Below are 17511 nucleotides of genomic sequence, written 5' to 3'. Positions count from 1 at the left end.
AGATTATGAACAATTTTTTACTTTTATGATCATCATCTAGAGATGTGACATTTAGTTCTATGGTGAAGGCATAAATTCTATTGCCATAGCTTGTTTAAGATAGATATCAAATACTAAATTGATAATTGTCCACAGCTAATTCACCGTGTCAAAATTTTCTCAAGCCACAGATTTAAAAAACAAAACATAACAAACAAAAAAACTTTGTTTATTTAGTATTGTGAAACTGCCAGGTCATTAAGTTTTATTCTAATTGAAAACTGATACAGTCACTCTCACGGAGAATTGGAAGGCATTTTACAATATCAGTATTTGCAAATAACAGAAACACGATGACTTAGAAATTAATGAAAACACAAATATTGCTATGTTTGAGCTGTTATATGTTAAAAATAGTTCATAGCTGTCAAGAACTTAAAACTTTCATCAAAAAGTTGAATGTACCTATATTTCAATATTAAGTTATATGAATTAATAAATTGTATATCCAGAATCATAATAGACTCTAAAAAGTGTTTTATATCACGCTCAGTAACTTCTTTTAAAAATCAATTTTATGAACATTTTTAAATAAAATAAACATCACACATCAGAATTAACCAGACCCAACTTATAACTTATAACTTCTTCTATACATACAGAATTTTAAATGTTTTGTGAGCTTAATTTTATTTTTGCCGTGTATAGGTATGGTTGACATTATATATGCTAGGTAGATACTGGGTGTCTTGTCTTCATACCCCTGCTATGACTCCATGATGTCAACCTTAAGTTGACAAATGACACTAGCTATGGTTCTTCTTCACCCCACCCTCCAAGAAAACTTGTTCCTACTAATTTAGCATTATGTCATTGCTTACAAAAATAAAAATAAATTTATTTGAGAAATAAATCTAAGGTATCTGTTATAGTTTTCGTTTTGTGACTCTGTTCAAGATTCTCACCAAAAAGCAATTTGGGGACGAAAGAGTTCATTTGAATTCCACTTGCCAAGTCATAATGGATCATTGAGGGAGCACAGTGAAGGTAGTTAACAAAGGAATGGATCAGAACCTATGGAGGGATGCTTTTTACTGGCTTACTCAGCTTTCTTACGTTTCTCAGGCCATTCCAGACTAGGGGTGGTGCTGCCCACACTGAACTGGCTCTCACACATCAACCATGAGTTAAGACAGTCATTGATATAGCTGTCAACCAATGTCAACTCGGCAATCAATCATTTGATTAACACTGATTCCGGTGATTCTAAGCTGTGTCAATGTGACAGTTAAGGCTATAGGTAATGTAAAAACAGCTTTATTTGTGCTTCAAGTGACATCTTGCACAAAATGAAATTGTATAAATACCATACCTGAACTCTGTTACTAGTATTTTTAATACTCTTCATAAATCTAATAATCCTTAAACAGCATTGGATTGGGAAAAATTCAGAAAGTGAGTAAATTAGAAATTCAATCAAAATAATATTGAGTATTAGAAAAAAGAGGTTTAAATTTTACTATGTAACCTGAATAAACTTTGTAAGTACTGACCTAATTCCAATTTTACCAGAAGGAAAATAAAACAGAACTCAACTGTGTGGTGGTTTTCATCTTAACAAACATTTCATTGTCTTAAAACTGAATATAAGAAACAATATACTTGGTAAGTCAGTACCTGATAGATATTAAATAAATATTTGAATATAAATCTATGGGAGCACTATAGTAAGATTAGTTTAGAAATCACAACTATTTCAAATAAATATTTCTGACTGAGTGCTTCATGAACAGACTTCAATTATGTAGATTTGGTAACCATGTCTATGACACCACACTGTACCTAGCTTAACAAAATTTACCAACCTGAAAATAGTTGCATCCCATACAGACCACAGGTATATATTTGCATTTGGTTATATGTATATTTGTCTACTATCTATTGTCTGTACGTTTGCCATTCGTGCCCTGACTATTTATCTGTCTATACACAGAGAAGAAATGAAGAATAAATACAATTGGATTTCAGTTCTAGGAATCATCATTAAAGATAACTATTTTGAGCCATTTCTAGAAAGGAATGGAGGGAAAATCTGGGAACTTCTTGGGGTAACATGAAACTACATTTTCATTATTTGAATCTAACGCCTTCTCCAAGAAGAAATATATCCCCCAGCTTGTTGAGCTCAGCCAAGAGTATAAACTCTGGTTTAGTGAATTAAACGTGCAGAAGTGATGAGCCTCACATCCAGGCATGTACAAGATTCCATGCAGCCAGTTCTCCTCCTTCTTCCACATGGAGCATCTGGGCTCCACGTTTGCAGCTGGAGCCACTGTGCTATTTGTTTCTGTCTCCCATCTAAATGCATACGCTGATTTGTAAACTCTTCACTTGCTTCAGAAAACCAGGGACATTTTTAACTTTATATCTGGAAAAGTGAAACAAACAAAACTGAATGTCAACACTAATAATGAAATATGGAAAACTCTAAAAATAAAACCCATGAAAATTCAGCACAGAGAAGGACCTTCTTTAGTGTTCATTTCAGTAGTTCAAGGGTAGCACATTTCCCGAAAGTGCTCCTGGATTGGAGAAATGGCTCAGAAGTTAAGACCACTGAGGTTTTTTTCAAAGGTTCAGGGTTCAATTCCCAGTACTTAAAAGGGCTCACAAATATCTGAAACCCAAGTATGTGGACATCTGACATCCTCTTATGCCTTTGCAGGCACTAGTCATGTCCTTCAGTAAAAATGTATAAACAAACCCAGAAAGCCCTGTCACATCTCAGAAGTACTTTCTTAGCAGTATGGCAGCAGAGGTTGCAGCCTGTTGCCTTACATCTTCTTGGGTGGTGCTCCACTCTACTGAGGACATTCATATGCTCTGTCTTATTTTTGTAATCCACAGCCTGTGCTTTTACATTGGCAAACTCCTTAAAACTATATGCAGATCTAAGTGTCCTTAGAATGAACCTCTAGTGCTTACAACGCAAACTCAATCATGATGTTGATTCCTAGAATCCATATTCATATCATATTTCCATATCTAAATAGCATCATTTAAAAAAGACTTGCAATTGAGAGCTGTCCAAAGTGGGGGTTTTGGCGAGGACTCTTCATGTGTAAATTGACATACAGACTTTAGCTGACACCCTACTCAGGGGAGAAGTAGACTTACTTACTTTGCTGACCCTGAACTCTTAAGATTGGTAATATGTAGCATATGCATGTCAAATGAAGATTCTTTTTTCCCATTTTTTCTTTTCTTTTTATAAAAATTTCCTCCTGAATGATACCTTACGTATTTCATGGGTAAAATTTTTCAAAACCCATTTCTTACTTCCTCAAATATAAGAAAATCATTAATACAAAAATTTCAAATGCACGAATGCCCAGTAGCTATATCCCTGAAAATGCTTAGTGATAGTTATTACACAACACTGTGAGCTTAAGCTCTGGTGATTAAAAATTTAGCAACAGATAAAATAATTTTGCATGTGTTTCTGTATCCTAGTACCTTAGTCAATTGCCCAAAAAATAGTCAGCAGAAAAAAAAAAAAAACAACTAAACACGGCAAATCAATATAAAACAGCAACCACTACAATACAGCAGAGATGTGGAGTTACAAATGGTTAATGTCACTTTCATCTTTATAGCTATTTGTTGGCCTACCTATCTTTTCTAGTCCTTCAAAACAAATTTCCAAGATGGCAGCAGGCCCAGTTTCATCTAAAGTCCAGTTGGAGTTGAAATGCTACAAACTTACTTATTTCTTGTGTCTGTGAGGTCTCTTTCCAATTAATTCTTATTGAGGATTAGGTCCTGATTCTTTAGCATAGTGTATGGAACCACTGAAGTATGAAATACCTCTGCCGCTGCTCCCCAAACTTCATTTCCTGTCACAAGCTGCACCCTCCAGTCGCATGGAACTACTTAAAATTTCATTTCTTTATGGCTTTGTACATTCCAAGCTAATAGAAAAAAAATATTTTAGTACATTTTTGTTATAGAAAAATTGAGCAGATGGTACAAAGAGTCCCTGTGTATCTCACACCTGATTCCCTCTAGTATTGACAGCTAGCAGAAGTTTGGATACTTTGTTATAACTATTGAACCATATAGATAAATTAGTTACTTGCTTTTCATTGGTTTCCTGCATTTTTTTTAAAATCTACTGTTAGTTTCAGGCCCAGGAGCCTAACCAGGATTTTATATGCACTGGTCATTTTGGCTGAGATTATATCTCAGAGTTTTCTTGATTTTGATAACCTTGACAATATTGGGGAGTGCTAAGAAAGAATATATTGGAGTTGACTTATTTTGTTGTGGTAAGGCTTTGGGTGGAAGTTTGTTTGGCTTCATTTTTGCCCTGGTTTGCGCCTTGAGGACAAGCCTGAGCCTGGCTCGAGTTTCTGTGGCCTTGTGGGAGAGCCTAAACCGGGCTCCCCCGCTCTATGTTCCAAACTTTTTGTTTGTTTGTTTCTTTGTTTCTTTGTTTGTTTGTTTGCTTGTTTTCGAGACAGGGTTTCTCTGTGTAGCCCTGGATGTCCTGGAACTCACTTTGTAGACCAGGCTGGCCTTGAACTCAGAAATCCACCCACCTCTGCCTCCCAAGTGCTGGGATTAAAGCCGTGCACCATGACTGACCAGCTGTTCCAAACTTACATAAGCAAGAAGCTGATGTCATAAAGTCGAGTTCCTGCCTCAACAAGACTCCCAGCTCAGTGTGTTTATTTTGGGCCTTTCACACTCACCATCCTGCTCAGGCCCAGAGAGACCTCTACAGGACAGGGACTTTTCTCCTCTCTCCTGAACCTGCCAGCAAGGAGCCAGAAGTTTCCATAGGGAAAGTGCCATTCACAGCACATCTATCATGCATCAATTAATCAGTTGGCTGAATTGGTGTTTTTAAGGTCACTCCCCCATAAAGTCCATCTAATTTCTCTCCATTTATCCTTTTTTTTAAAAAAACAAACTTTATTTACATTTTAAATGTTATCCCCTTTCCTGGTTTCCCCCAGACATACCCTATGCCATCTCTCTTCCCTCTGCTTCTATGAGGGTGTTCCCCCAACCACTCATCCATGCCTGCCTCCCCATCCTGGCATTCCCCTACACAGGGGCATCAAGCCTTCACAGAGCAAGGGCCTCTCCCCCTGTTGATGTCGGACAAGGCCATCCTCTGCTACCTATGCAGCTGGAACCATAGGTCCCTCCGTGTGTACTCTTTGGTTGGTGGTTTAGTCCCTGGGAGCTCAGGGACAGGGTCTGGTTGGTTGATATTGTCTCCCTTTATCCTTTAGAAGCAGGACATGATATTCAGGTTATATTTAAAGAGGGAACTCATGTACACCTCTTGAGAAGATTGAAAAGTTACATAAATTATTTGCAGTTCTTTGGGATGGATATTGCTCTGTCTCTCCCACACATTAATTCACCAATTATATTTATTATCTGTCTACTGGAGTCAGCATGGGCTAGATTTGTGGTTTTCAACATGTGGGATGTGACCCCTTTGGCACTCTATCTCAAAAATATTTACATTATGACTCATAACAGTGGCAAAATTACAGCTATGAAATAGCAATCAAACAATTTTATTTTGGGGGTCACCATAACGTGAAGACCTGCATTGAAGTGTTGCCTAATTAGGAAGGTTGAAAACAACTGGCCAAGATTATTACTCAAACTTTACAGTGTTTTTTAAATTGTTCTCAATGATCTTTTGAGTTATCCACCATTGAGAGTGGTTGAGTATTTCTTAACTTTCTAGCACTTTAAGATATCTTTAGATCATCCTGTACATTTGGCTCCTTTGGTTGAAAAAAGTGATCATAGGAAAAAAACAAAAAAACAAAAACAAAAACAAAAACCAAACCACTACCAGTGCTATTGAACACTGGACGGGGGTAACTACATGATTTTTTTTTAATTAGGTATTTTCTTCATTTACATTTCCAATGCTATCCCAAAAGTCCTCCATACCCTCCATGCCCCACTCCCCTACCCACCCACTCCCACTTCTTGGCCCTGGATTACATTGATGTATTTTTGTATATTAAACCATCCCTGCATCCCTGAAATGAACCCTACTTGGTCAAAATGGATGATTGTTTTGATGTGTTCTTGGATTCTGTTAGCAAGAATTTCATTGAGTATTTTTGCATCGATATTCATAAGGGAAATGGGTCTGAAGTTCTCTATTTTGTTGGGTGTTTCTGTGGTTTAGGTATTAGAGTAATTGTGGCTTTATAGAAGGAATTGGGTAGAGTACCTTCTGCTTCAATTTTGTGGAATAATTTGTGAAGAACTGGGATTAGATCTTTTTGAAAGATGTGATAGAACTCTACACTAAACCTATCTGGTCCTGGGTTTTTTTTTTGGTTGGGAGACTATTAATGACTGCTTCTATTTCTTTAGGGGCTATGGGACTGTTTAGATCGTTAACTTGATCCTGATTTAACTTTGGTACCTGGTATCTGTCTAGAAATTTGTCCATTTCGTCCAGGTTTTCCAGTTTGGTTGAGTATAGCCTTTTGTAGAAGGATCTGATGGTGTTTTGTATTTCTTAAGGATCTGTTGTTATGTCTCCCTTGTCATTTCTGATTTTGTTAATTAGGATGCTGTCCCTGTGGCCTCTAGTGAGTCTGCCTAAGGGTTTATCTATCTTTTTGATTTTCTCAAAGAACCAGCTCCTCATTAGGTTGATTCTTTGAATAGTTCTTCTTGTTTCCACTTGGTTGGTTTCGCCCCTGAGTTTGATTATTTCCTGCTGTCTACTCCTCTTGGGTGAATTTGCTTCCCTTCATTCTAGAACTTTTAGGTGTGTTGTCAAGCTGCTAGTGTGTGCTCTCTCTAGTTTCTTTTTGGAGGCACTCAAAGCTATGAGTTTTCCTCCTAGAAATCCTTTCATTGTATCCCATAAGTTTGGGTATGTTTTGACTTCTTTTTCATTAAACTCTAAAAAGTCTTTAATCTCTTTCTTTATTCCTTCCTTGACCAAGGTATCATTGAGAAGAGTGTTGTTCACTTTCCACATGAATAATGGCTTTCTATTATTTATGTTGTTATTGAAGATCAACCTTAGTCCATGGTGCTCTGATAGGATGCATGGGACAATTTCAATATTTTTGTATCTGTTGAGGCTTGATTTGTGACCAATTATATGGTCAGTTTTGGAGAAGGTACCATGAGGTGCCGAGAGGAAGGTATATCCTTTAGTTTTAGGATAAAATGGTCTGTAGAAATCTGTTAAATCCATTTGTTTCATAACTTCTGTTAGTTTCACTGTGTCCCTGTTTAGTTTCTGTTTCCATGATCTGTCCATTGATGAAAGTGGTGTGTTGAAGTCTCCCACTATTATTGTGTGAGGTACAATGTGTGCTTTGAGCTTTACTAAAGTGTCTTTAATGAATGTAGCTGCCCTTGCATTTGGAGCATAGATATTCAGGATTGAGAGTTCCTCTTGGAAGATTTTACCTTTGATGAGTATGAAGTTCCCCTCCTTGTCTTTTTTGATAACTTTATGCTGAAGTCGATTTTATTAGATATTAGAATGGCTACTCTAGCTTGATTCTTCAGATCATTAGTTTGGAAAGTTATTTTCCAGCCTTTCACTCTGAGGTAGTGTCTGTCTTTTTCCCTGAGATGGGTTTCCTGTAAGCAGCAAAATCTTGGGTCCTGTTTATGTAGCCAGTCTGTTAGTCTATGTCTTTTTATTGGGGCATTGAGTCCATTGATATTAAGAGATATAAAGGAAATGTAATTGTTGCTTCCTATTATTTTTGTTGTTAGAGTTGGCATTCTGTTCTTGTGGCTGTCTTCTTTTAGGTATGTTGAAGGATTACTTTCTTGCTTTTTCTAGGGCATAGTTTCCGTCCTTGTATTTTTTTTTCTGTTATTATCCTTTGAAGTGCTGGATTTGTGGAAAGATAATGTTTGAATCTGGTTTTGTCATGGAGTACTTTGGTTTCTCCATCTATGGTAATTGAAAATTTGTCTGGGTATAGCAGCCTGGGATGGCATTTGCGTTTTCTTAGTGTCTGTATAACATCTATACAGGATCTTCTGGCTTTCATAGTTTCTGGTGAAAAGTCTGGTGTAATTCTAATAGGCCTGCCTTTATATGTTACTTGACCCTTTCCTTTACTGCTTTCAATATTCTATCTTTATTTACTGCATTTGCTGTTCTGACTATTATGTGTTGGGAGGAATTTCTTTTCTGGTCCAGTCTATTTGGAGTTCTGTAGGCTTCTTGTATGTTCATGGGCATCTCTTTCTTTAGGTTTGGGATGTTTTCTTCTATAATTTTGTTGAAGATATTTGCTGGCCCTTTAAGTTGAAAATCTTCATTCTCATCTACTCCTATTATCCATAAGTTTGGTCTTCTCATTGTGTCCTGGATTTCCTGGATGTTTTGAGTTAGGATCTTTTTGCATTCTGCATTTTCTTTGATCGTTGTGCAGATGTTCTCTATGGAATCTTCTGCACCTGAGATTCTTTCTTCCTTCTTTTGTATTCTGTTGCTGATGCTTTCATCTATGTATCCAGATTTCTTTCCTGGGTAACTACATGTTAGCAAAGCCTCTTCTTGATGGGCTACATAATCAATGTTACACTCCCTTTAAACATTTATTTTCTTATTGTTTTAGAAAATTTTATACATGATTATTATACTGTATCTGTCTCATACTCACCTTGTCCACTTCTCTCATGTCTCCTCTTTCTCAATGTCATGACCTCTGTTTTAATCTATCTATCTGTCTGTCTGTCTGTCTGTCTATCTATCTATCTATCTATCTATCTATCCATCTAACTGTCTTTTGTCTATCTTCTATATCTACTGAACAACTGAAAGTATAACGTAAAAACAAAATTCTAGGCCTTTAGGCCCAGGCTTGGGAATGTGACCTCTGTGACTTAATGCTCCAAGGTATGCTAATCATAAAACGGATAGTGACATTCCTCCACCCACCTGCTTCCTGGATTCAAAGAGTGTTCATTCAAAGAAAGTCACCCTGACCACTGCCGGAACCTGCTATGCAAATGTGCTATTGTTAGGGGCTCTTAGAAACTGTCTTGAGACATTACCTGAGCATCAGCAGCAGACATCTTGGTTCCGGGACCCCGCCGAGAGTATTCTGCACAGACCCCAGACATCCGGCCACTTTCCCGCCCAGAGGATAGGGGTCCGCCCAGCCCGGGAGCACATTGCCTGAGCATTGGCAGCAGACATCTTGGTTCCGGGACCCAGCCAAGAGTATTCTGCACAGGTGAGTGTGCGGAATACAGAAGCTAACAGCTTCTGGGACAGGCGGGAGCCACAGAGCTTCTAAGGCAACCTCCTTTTCAGTCCACAGACATCTGGCCACTTTCCTGGCCAGAGGATAGGGGTCCACCCGGCCCTGGAGTGCTTTGCCTGAGCATCTGCAGCAGATATCTTTTTTCCGGGACCCCGCCAAGAGTATTCTGCACGGGTAAGAGTGTAGAATACAGAAGCTAACAGCTTCTGGGACAGGCCAAAGCAACTCAGCTGCGGGACAGGTCCTGTTTTGGGCCTTCGTCTTCGGCCAAGAGGGAGGTGCTAAAGCCAGATATCTGTGTACCTTCCCTGTAAGAGGAGAGCTTGCCTGCAGAGAGTGCTCTGACCACTGAAATTCAGAGGAGAGATCTAGTCTCCCAGGTCTGCTGATAGAGGCTAACAGTATCACCTGAGGAACAAGCTCTAACCAGAGACAACTAAATCAACTAACTCCAGAGATTATCAGATGGCGAAAGGTAAACATAAGAATCTTACTAACAGAAACCAAGACCACTCACCATCACCAGAACCCAGCACTCCCACCTCGCCCAGTCCAGGGCACCCCAACACACCTGAAAAGCTAGACCTGGATCTAAAAGAATATCTCATGATGATGGTAGAGGACATCAAGAAGGATCTTAATAACTCACTCAAAGAAATACAGGAGAACACTGCTAAATTGGTAGAAGATCTTAAAGAGGAAGCACAAAAATCCCTTAAAGAATTACAGGAAAACATGACCAAACAGATGATGGAATTGAAAAAAAAACATCTAAGACCTAAAAAGGGAAGTAGCACAATAAATAAAACCCAAAGTGAGGCAACGTTGGAAATAGAAACCCTAGGAAAGTAGTCTGGAACCCTAGATGCAAGCATCAGCAACAGAATACAAGAGATGGAAGAGAGAATCTCAGGTGCAGAAGATTCCATAGAGAACATCGACACAACAATCAAAGAAAATACAAAACGCAAAAAGATCGTAAGTCAAAACATCCAGGAAATCCAGGACACAATGAGAAGACCAAACCTACGGATAATAGGAGTAAAAGAGAATGAAGATTTTCAACTCAAAGGACCAGCAAATATCTTCAACAAAATTATAGAAGAAAACATCCCAAACCTAAAGAAAGAGATGCCCATGAACATACAAGAAGCCTATAGAACTCCAAATAGACTGGACCAGAAAAGAAATTCCTCCCAACACATAATAATCAGAACAACAAATGCAGTAAATAAAGATACAATATTAAAAGCAGTAAGGGAAAGAGTCAAGTAACATATAAAGGCAAGATTAAAAGAATTACACCAGATTTTTCAGCAGAGACTATGAAAGCAAGAAGAGCTTGGACAGATGTTATACAGACACTAAGAGAACACAAATGCCAACCCAGGATACTATACCCAGCCAAACTTTCAATAACCTTAGATGGAGAAACAAAAGTATTCCATGACAGAACCAAATTCACACATTATCTTTCCAAGAATCCAGCCCTTCAAAGGATAATAACAGAAAAAAAACAATACAAGGATGGAAACCAGGTCCTAGAAAAAGCAAGAAGGTAATCCCTCAACAAACCTAAAACAAGACAGCCACAAGAACAGAATGCCAACTTTAACAACAAAAATAATAGGAAGAAACAGTTACTTTTCCTTAATATCTCTTAATATTAATGGACTCAACTCCCCAATAAAAGACAAAGAATAATAGACTGGTTACACAAACAGGACCCAACATTTTGCTGCTTACAGGAAAACCGTCTCAGAAAAAAAAGATAGACACTACCTCAGAATGAAAGGCTGGAAAACAATATTCCAAGCAAATGGTCTGAAGAAACAAGCTGGAGTAGGCATTCAAATATCTAATAAAATCAACTTCCAACCCAAGGTCATCAAAAAAGACAATGAGGGGCATTTCATACTCATCAAAGGTAAAATCTTCCAAGAGGTACTCTCAATTCTGAAGATCTATGCTCCAAATACAAGGGCAGCCACATTCATTAAAGAAACTTTACTAAAGTTTAAAGCACACATTGCACCTCACACAATAATAGTGGGGGACGTCAACATACCACATTCACCAATGGACAAATCATGGAAACAGAAACTAAACAGGGACACAGTGAAACTGACAGAAGTTATGAAACAAATGGATCTAACAGATTTCTACAGAACATTTTATCCTAAAACAAAAGGATATACCTTCTTCTCAGCACCTCATGGTACTTTCTCCAAAATTGACCACATAATTGGACACAAAACAAGCCTCAACAGATACAAAAATATTGAAATTGTCCCATGCATTCTATCAGATCACCATGGACTAAGGCTGATCTTCAATAACAAAATAAATAATAGAAAGCCACCATTCATGTGGAAACTGAACAAAACTCTCCTCAATGATAACTTGGTCTAGGAAGGAATAAAGAAAGAAATTAAGGACTTTTTGGAGTTTAATGAAAATGAAGCCACAACATACCCAAACTTATGGGACACAATAAAAGCATTTCTAAGAGGAAAACTAATAGCTCTGAGTGCCTCCAAAAATAAACTAGAGAGATCACACATTAGCAGCTTGACAGCACAACTTAAAGCTCTAGAGCAAAAGGAAGGAAATTCACCCAAGAGGAGTAGATGGCAGGAAATAATCAAAGTCAGGGGTGAAATCAACCAAGTGGAAACCAGAAGAACTATTCAAAGAATCAGCCAAACGAGGAGCTGGTTCTTTGAGAAAATCAACAAGATAGACAAACCCTTACCCAGATTGACTAGAGGGCACAGGGAAAGCATTCTAATTAACAAAATCAGAAATGAAAAGGGAGACATAACAACAGATCCTGAAGAAATCCAAAACACCATCAGATCCTTCTACAAAAGGCTATACTCAACAAAACTGGATAACCTGGATGAAATGGACAGGTTTCTAGACAGATACAAGGTACCAAAGTTAAATCAAGATCAGGTTAATGATCTAAACAGTGCTATATCCCCTAAAGAAATAGAAGCAGTCATTAATAGTCTCCCAACCAAAAAAAGCCCAGGACCAGATGGGTTTAGTGTAGAGTTCCATCAGACCTTCAAAGAAGATCTAATCCCGGTTCTTCACAAACTGTTCCACAAAATAGAAGTAGAAGGTACTCTACCCAACTCATTCTATGAAGCCACAATTACTCTGATACCTAAACCACAAAAAGACCCAACAAAGATAGAGAACTTCAGACAAGTCTCCCTTATGAATATTGATGCAAAAATCCTCAATAAAGTTCTCGCTAACCAAATCCAAGAACACATCAAAATAATCATCCATCCTGACCAAGTAGGTTTCATACGGGGATGCAGGGATGGTTCAATATATGGAAATCCATCAACGTAATCCATTATATAAACAAACTCAAAGACAAAAATCACATGATCATCTCGTTAGATGCAGAAAAATCATTTGACAAAATCCAACACCCATTCATGATTAAAGTCTTGGAAAGATCAGGAATTCAAGGCCCATACCTGAACATGATAAAAGCAATCAACAGCAAACCAATAGCCAACATCAAAGTAAATGGTGAGAAGCTGGAAGCAATCCCACTAAAATCAGTGACTAGATAAGGCTGCCCACTTTCTCCCTACCTATTCAACAAAGTACTTGAAAGCCTAGCCAGAGCAATTCGACAACAAAAGGAGATCAAGGGGATACAAATTAGAAAAGATGAAGTCAAAATATCACTTTTTGCAGATGATATGTTAGGATATATAAGTGACCCCAAAAATTCCACCAGAGAACTCCTAAACCTGATAAACAGCTTCGGTGAAGTAGCTGGATATGAAATTAACTCAAACAAGTCAATGGCCTCTCTATACAGAAAGAATAAACAGGCTGAGAAAGAAATTAGGGAAACAACACCCTTCTCAATAGTCCCAAATAATATAAAATACCTTGGTGTGACTCTAACTAAGGAAGTGAAAGATCTGTATGATAAGAACTTCAAGTCTCTGAAGAAAGAAATTATAGAAGATCTCAGAAGATGGAAAGATCTCCCATGCTCACGGATTGGCAGTATCAGCATTATAAAAATGGCAATTTTGCCAAAAGCAATCTACAGATTCAATGCAATCCCCATCAAAATTCCAATTCAATTCTTCAATGAATTAGAAAGGGAAATTGGCAAATTCATCTGGAATAACAAAAAACCGAGGATAGCAAAAACTCTTCTCAAGGATAAAAGATCCTCTGGTGGAATCAGCATGCCTAACCTAAAGCTTTACTACAGAGCAATTGTGATAAAAAGTGCATGATACTGGTATAGCGACAGACAAGTAGACCAATGGAATAGAATTGAAGGCCCAGAAATGAACCCACACACCTATGGTCACTTGATCTTTGACAAGGGAGCAAAAAACATCCAGTGGAAAAAAGACAGCATCTTCAACAAATGGTGCTGGCACAATTGGCGGTTATCATGTAGAAGAATGCGAATTGATCCATTCCTATCTCCTTGTACTAAAGTCAAATCTAAGTGGATTAAGGAACACCACATAAAACCAGAGACACTAAAACTTATTGAGGAGAAAGTAGGGAAACCCTTGAAGATATGGGCACAGGGGAAAAATTCCTGAATAGAACAGCCAATGGCTTGTGCTGTAAGATCCAGAATTGACAAATGGGACCTCATGAAACTACAAAGCTTCTGCAAAGCAAAAGACACCGTCAATAAGACAAAAAGGCCACCAAAAGATTGGGAAAGGATGTTTACCAATCCTAAATCAGATAGGGGACTAATATCCAATATATATAAAGAACTCAAGAAGGTGGACTCCATAAAATCAAATAACCCCATTAATAAATGGGGCTCAGAACTAAAAAAAGAATTCTCACCTGAGGAATACCAAATGGCTGAGAAGCACCTGAAAAAAATGTTCAGCATCCTTAATCATCAGAGAAATGCAAATCAAAACAGCCCTGAGATTCCACCTCACACCAATCAGAATGGCTAAGATCAAAAATTCAGGTGACAGCAGATGCTGGCGTGGATGTGGAGAAAGAGGAACACTCCTCCATTGTTGGTGGGATTGCAAGCTTGTACAACCACTCTGGAAATCAGTCTGGTGGTTCCTCAGAAAACTGGATATAGTACTACCGGAGGATCCTGCAATACATCTCCTGGGCATATATTCAGAAGTGTTCCAACCGGTAAGAAGGACACATGCTCCACTATGTTCATAGCAGCCTTATTTATAATAGCCAGAAGCTGGAAAGAACCCAGATGCCCCTCAACAGAGGAATAGATACAGAAAATGTGGTACATTTATACAATGGAGTACTACTCAGTTATTAAAAAGAATGAATTTATGAAATTCCTAGCCAAATGGATGGACCTGGAGGGCATCATCCTGAGTGAGGTAACCCCATCACAAAGGAACTCACACAATATGTACTCACTGATAAGTGGATATTAGCCCAGAAACTTAGGATACCCAAGATATAACATACAATTTGCTAAACGCATGAATCTCAAAAAGAACAAAGACCAAAGTGTGGACACTTTGCCCCTTCTTAGAATTGGGAACAAAACACCCGTGGAAGGAGTTACAGAGACAAAGTGTGGAGCTGTGTCAAAAGGATGGACCATCTAGAGCCTGTCATATCCAGGGTTCCATCCCATAATCAGCTTCCAAATGCTGACACCATTGCACACACTAGCAAGATTTTGGTGAAAGGACTTAGAGCTCTCTCTTGTGAGACTATGCCAGGGCCTAGCAAACACAGAAGTGGATGCTCACAGTCAGCTATACAGTCAGTGCCCCCAATGGAGGAGCTTTGGGAGAAAGTACCCAAGGAGCTAAAGGGATCTGCAACCCAATAGGTAGAACAACATTATTAACTTACCAGTACACCGGAGCTCTTGACTCTAGCTGCATATGTATCAAAAGATGGCCTAGTCGGCCATCACTGGAAAGAGAGGCCCATTGGACTTGCAAACTTTATATGCCCCAGTACAGGGGAATGCCAGGGCCAAAAAGTGGGAGTGGGTGGGTAGGGGAGTGGGTAGGATGGTATGGGGACTCTTGGGATAGCATTGGAAATGTAAATGAGGAAAATACCTAATAAAAATTATATAAAAAAAAAGAAAGAAAAGGAATGGGATGAATGATGTAATTATAATTAAAAAATAAAAAAATTAAAATACAAAAAAGAAACTGTCTTGAGAGATAACCGGAACAATTACCAGGTATTCCTTGTCACTCTTGTGACTTTGTACTTCCTTGGGACTCTTAACAGGTATCTTTGGTATTTTCCAACAATGCCCTCCCCACTTCCTTGAGTAGTGGTTTCTTCCTTTAAATACCTTGTTACCCAGCTACTTGGGGCGCCACAGTCCTCTATCCCTGTGTGGTGTATGACCGTGGACCCGAGAGTGCTCTTAAATAAAAGTCCTCTTGCAGTTTGCAGCAAGACCGTTTCTTGTGTGATTTGGGTTGTTGCCTCTCCTGAGTCAGAATGTGGGGGAGTCCTCACTTGTGGGTCTTTCACTACCTACATATGAATGAAAAAAATTCAACCTGCTCTATTCATTTAGTGTTTTTTCATTTATATACATGTGTGTGTGTTTATGGATAGCTACTTAGACTTAGATGACCTCTCATGGAACTCTCCCTTAAAGAAGATTGCCTCTTTTGAAGAAAACACTAATTACCTATCGGTCTTCATCTGGAGATGGAGCCTTTTGAGATCCCTGCCATTCGAGCCATGGTGTCAGGTGCTGATGTCATTGTACAGGTCTTGTTTAGCTAGTCCCCTTTAACTGCTGGATGTTATTTTACTTTTGACACACTGCTTCATTTAGTTGCCTGCACTGAACTTGAAGTGGCTGTCTTTTCCAGATGGGGTTTGCTCTTGCCATCTCACTCCCTAAGCCTTCAAAGAAGCTGGCATAGCAGGCATACATTGCCACAGCTGGCTAACAGCTGAGTGTTATTTTCAGAGTTGGAATTTCTTCTGGGCTCTCTTAATTGACCGAGTGAAGAAAATTATATTTATTTCTTTTCAAACATTAATTATTAAACTACATGAATTTCAGATTTTGAATCCTATCATCTGAGAAAGCCTACATATGACAGTTGATTATAACATTTTGAAGTATTATTCTTAGAAAATATTTTATGTATATATTCTACTAATTGATTTGTCACTTTAAAGCATACTTTCTAGCTAAATTGTAACCATGATAAAAACAGAAATTAGACTGTACACCTCTTGAACACAAAATAGTTGCTAATAAATTAACCAACCATGTGGAATTTTATTATAGAAACTTTATGTGATTGATAATGTTTTTGAATTACATCATTGAAATATATAACAAATGAGCTTTCATGAATGATGAGGCCATCAGTTAGGTTTTACATTTCCCTTACTGTGGAAACTTCCAATATGACCCCTTTCCATAAATCTCAGTTTTCCCTGATTATTCAATTACTATTTATGCAGTTAACGAAATTGCTGGAGATTAAATTCACCCATTCTTCTGCTCTCTAAAGTCAGGATTAGTCAGGCATAGTATCTTTGGGGTCTGCCAATTTTTTGGTGCTTCTTCTTGAATCAGAAGTTTATTGCTTTCCGATAGTGACCCCAGTGTGTGCATCACATCACTTTGTAGTAAGGAACTTCTGACATGATGCTATTTACAACTTACTTTCAGTGTTACTGGTAGGGCTTTCCTAGTTTCTAAGTTTTATGTCAGTCTTAATAAAAATAAGAAGGTATTTGTCCATCTCTAGAGTCACAATTGTGAGCAATGATACTCAAGTTGACACTAATCATATGACCTAGGCAATAGGTACAACTGCCTGGCTACCTGGACAAGCTGAGAACATTGATGTTAGTCCCTGAAGAATCTACTTCCTAATGTCTCTTTTCTCATGCAGAAGTTTGGTCTGCTGCTATGTGTTGTAATGCTAAATTCTATAGAGGATGGTCTAGGCCTTGTAAGGGCTTCTCATGTTTTCAAGCTTTTGTTGTGCAAACCTTGTTCCTTGATTTAAACCTACTGGTTAAATAAAAATGGCTACAGCCAATTACTAGGTTTGGAGTGATCTGGTTAGAGAAGAAGGAAAAAGGAAGCTGCCATGAGAGGAGATGGACCATGAGCACATGGCCAGGAGAAACACCAACTGTCTGGGATACACCACTGGAGAGGTAGCCAGGCCAGCAGTTACAATAGTAGATTAGGGTTTACCCC

This window comes from Mus musculus, chromosome 9, assembly GCF_000001635.26.
Source record: "Mus musculus strain C57BL/6J chromosome 9, GRCm38.p6 C57BL/6J".
Taxonomy (NCBI): domain Eukaryota; kingdom Metazoa; phylum Chordata; class Mammalia; order Rodentia; family Muridae; genus Mus; species Mus musculus.
The sequence above is the reverse complement of the archived record's forward strand: the minus strand, read 5'-3'. Positions refer to the sequence as shown.